Source organism: Crocuta crocuta, unplaced genomic scaffold (assembly GCF_008692635.1).
Source record: "Crocuta crocuta isolate KB4526 unplaced genomic scaffold, BGI_CrCroc_1.0 scaffold186, whole genome shotgun sequence".
In the NCBI taxonomy this organism is placed as follows: Eukaryota; Metazoa; Chordata; class Mammalia; order Carnivora; family Hyaenidae; genus Crocuta; species Crocuta crocuta.
Genome location: NW_027551569.1, coordinates 4,093,843 through 4,097,886, shown reverse-complemented (window position 1 = coordinate 4,097,886; position 4,044 = coordinate 4,093,843). Strand labels below are relative to the sequence as shown.

At 45.3% G+C, this 4,044-nt stretch overlaps 1 long non-coding RNA gene across 1 annotated transcript; it reads right to left on the bottom strand.

The window, feature by feature from the left end:
* Positions 1-3,275, bottom strand: LOC144220398 (uncharacterized). Its single transcript, XR_013331724.1, has 3 exons — positions 3,121-3,275; positions 1,774-1,862; positions 1-296 (listed from the first exon to the last, which is right to left on the bottom strand). It is a non-coding gene; the product is annotated as an uncharacterized LOC144220398 (long non-coding RNA).
* Between the last annotated feature and the right edge of the window lie 769 nt (positions 3,276-4,044).

The following is a 4,044-nucleotide window of genomic DNA, read 5'->3' as shown; positions in this document are numbered from 1 at the left end:
AGTACACACAAGGAATAGGCGGCCTTTCCCTCTCAGAACTCATTGCTCGTGTCTTAGACTAGAGCTACCCCTCCCCCACCACCATACACGCAGGAGTCAGAACACAGCCCAGCCCTCACCAACTGGGTCATCTCGTTCCTCTGACCACATTCATGGGTTAGGCACGGTTGCATGAGCTGTACTGGACCAGTCCAACCAAGTACCCTCTGAAACTTTCCTCTTCTCAATTTCTGGGGAGAGGTGCTCTTCCTTCTGAGGCTGAGCTGGACTCTGGCTGCTGACAGCTGTTCTTATCCCTAGAGATAAGAATCTTGTCTGAGAAATGGAAATGCAGGCAGAGCCCTAGTGATATCAGCTGAGCTCCTGGATACCACTATGCCTGAAGCCTTTGCTGCTGCACGTTGTGAGTATATATAAAAATACCACCCCGCTCCCTTTTTTGGCTTAAGCTGGGATCAGCTGGTATTCTGTCCCATGTGACTGAAAAGTTCTTATATAAGAATTGACATTCTGGAAAGTTCTACCATGTGCCAGGCACTGGGCTTTAAAAACTTACCTGTTTTAATCTTTTGTTTAAGGGCCTTGCATGGTAAGCATGATTAGTCTTATATCAGTCTTACAAGCTGGGAGAGGGAGGCTGAGAACAGCTAAGCAGTAGAGTAGATATCCTGTGCTTTATGCCCTGAACTGGTGTGATACTTATTATCTTTGCTCTTCCTTGGTATTTGGGGTTGTACTACCTGGTAGTATTATTTCACCTCTCCATGAACTTATGTCTGACCAAACTGTCTAAATTGTAAAATTCTCGATGGCAGGGGTCATGACTCTGTTTGCTGACCCCAGTGCCATTACCGCTATGCAAGCAGTAACACCTACCATTGGGTGAGGGACATCATAAATCTTGAACAAACTCTTACTGAACTCATAACATGTCCATGGCCCTTCACTAAAGCCTTGTCATAGTACAGGTCATGGAAGAGGAGACCTGTAGTATGCAGTTGCACTTTCTGAGCTAAACAGACTCTGCAATCACTATAACCAATTTTCCCCAGGAGTTGATCCCCATGAATCTCTATCATTCATTCATTCAATATCCATCCATTCTTATTTTTAACAAACCTTTTTCTGAACATTAACATATACCAATGATAAGATTCAGGATACTGAGTGAATAAGACATGACTCCTGCCTTCAAGGATCTTAATTGTAATTACCTTTTAATTCCCCCGAAGCACATTTCCCAAATCATTGGCAAGTCATTGTTGGAATGGCTGACCACCTCTCTGGATGGTTCATCACTGGGGCTCAAGCATTATCCAGGAAGGGAAGGGCAGCCCCTATAGTGGACTTCATCGGCTAACTAAGCCCTACTTCAACCAACAGGGCTGCCACAAAGCACAGTTTCAGGGGGCACCATTCGCATAGACTGATGACATTCTTAGAAGTTGAGCAGTACACAGCCTATACAGCTGTACACAGCCTAACCAAACAAGACTCCTTAATGCTGCCCCTTCCTGTTCACAGTCACATTGGTAGAGCACTTTTACAGTTTATAAGGAATCCTATGTACATTATATCAGTTGAACTAAGAAATTATATTTTGGTTCCCATAATGCAATCTCTCTACCCTTCACCTCATGGGATTCTCCGTTGGCTCCATGAGCTTCCTGTAGCCCCCTCTCAGCCGGTGACAGCTCAGCTGAACTGGTGACAATTACCAAGCTCCAAGTCCCATTACTAGTCCCAGGCTTCCTTCCACCCTACAGCACTTACCTGGAATTAGCTGTGGTCGCAGCTCGGCAGAGGTGACTGTGCTGGTGATTACGAACGTACTTCTTGTTTGTCTTTTCAGCCCCGAAATCCTGTCAGTGAGGAGAAGCGATAATAGCATGTTATTAAGTTCTTTCTGGGTAATGTAATTCAGGAGTCAGGAGGCAGCTTGGTCATTTATGTCTTTGAAAAGCTTAGAATAATTTTCAGTGTCATTATCCCCCATTTTAAAGAGCCAGGCTCCAATATAAAAATATATACCCGGCCACTTCTGTGAGTAGATATAGACACACATGTTCTCCTCGGTGTGCCATGTGGACACGTGGACGCAAAGGTTATGGACAGGTGTGTGGAGAAATCAGCACAAGCTTTAGCTTATTTTTTTCCTGTTAGGTTTTAACTGTATTTTCCTCCTTATTAGGTTTATGTTTCCTACAATCGAAGTTTCCGAATTAAATTTTATTCTTGACCTCTCCCCTGACATGTGGAGTCTCCGTTTTTACTAATAATTCTAGTGCCAAAAAGAGAAGAACTCTAGTAATGAACATGCATCCAGGACGGGCAGCACCCCCCCATGGGGACCACATTTTTAGCTGCCCAGGCTTCTCCACAGCTCCCCTTTTCAAGTCCCTAGTGCTTAGTAATCTTCTTGGAGCTGTTGATTCCATCAGAAAAGTCTGTCTGGCAGGCCCCAATTATTTGCTGATTTTTCCACGTGGCCTTGTAGCCTCTGTCCTATGTGCTTATCTCCCTTGACTATAGACTATGGAATTTCCAAGCCTGAAGGAACTCGGGGGATTATGTGAGCTGGCCCCCTCTTTGCACAGTGGGGCAGGGGACAGTGAGAGCGCACAGTAACCAGACCAAAGGTCCTGGGAGTTAGTGGCAAAGCCAGGACAGGAACCCATGCTGGTCCTCTGCCCAGAGCTCATTCTGGTAACGTGTTTCAGCCCCTCAGAAGGCCACATTGCCTTGCTCCTTGTATGCTCTTCCCAAATTTCTTGGTGAGCACAGAGATGGAGATTGTAGATGGGACCGTCCACAACCCTGGGACAGTCCTGATCACCTCTCATCAAAGCAGTCGTAGTAAAAACACAAAGACTAAAGCCCAGCTTCAGACCCCAGTTTTGCCAAATGGCCCCAGGCAAGTCCTTAAACCTTTTGTACTCACTTGGTTGTCTGTAAAATTAGGAATAGTAATGGCATTGAACACATCAGGTTGTTGTAAATGAATACATACAGGGCACCTGATGTGTTTTATGCATCGGCTGTTACTCTTAACTTTCACCTGCTTTACAGCATTTTCATCCTGTTCTCACTCAACTCTTCATCTCCAGGTTAGACACTTACCACGGCTTGTGAGTTTGTATCTCCTGTCTAGAGCTTTACCTCCTCCCTCCAAGGTAATTTCGTCCACTCCCATGGCTTCCCAAAGCTACATCTCCTGGTCTTGTTTACATGAGTATCCTATAGCCCATATTTTAGCTTTGTTCATTCATTTATTCACATAGATATTTACAAAGTGCCTATTACGCTCCAAGCACTGTTCTAGGTGCTAGGGATTTAGCAAAGAAAAAAAAAAAAAGGCTTGAAATCCTCATTCTCACGGACTTTACAGTCCTAGTTGGGAGGGGAGAGGTTGTGGTGTTGGCGGACAAAGGCTCAAATCTTGTCATAATGGGATGAAAAAGCAGGAAGAGGGGATGGGACTTTCTGGAGGGAGGGCAGAAGTGACTAAGTTAAATAAGAAAGGCTTCCTCAATGAGATGGCATTTGAACCCTGAAGAGATGAGGGACCTGACTATCTAGGAGATCATTCCAGGCAGAAGGAATAGCAAGTGCAAAAGCCCTGAGGCTGACGTGTGCTTGGTGGATCTGAGGTACAAGGAGGCTTGTATAACTGGAGTGGAGAATAGAAAGGGAAAGCAGGAGAAATAAGATTGGAGGCTTGTCGGCCAGGAGGGCAAATCAAGAAGGATTTGGTAGGCTATCAAAAAAGCTGGAAGGTACTTAGAGTAATATGGGAATCCAGTGGGCTGTTTTGACTAGAGTGACTTGATGTGACATGTTTGTTTTTTTAATCTTTATTTTGGGGGGGGGGAGAGAGAGAGACAGAGTGCAAGCAGGGAAGGAGCAGAGAGAGGAAGACACAGAATCCGAAGCAGGTTCCAGGCTCTGCTGACAGCACAGAGCCTGACACGGTGCTCAAATTCATGAATAACAAGACTGTGACCTAAGCTGAAGTCGGATGCTACTCCCACTGAGCCACCCAGG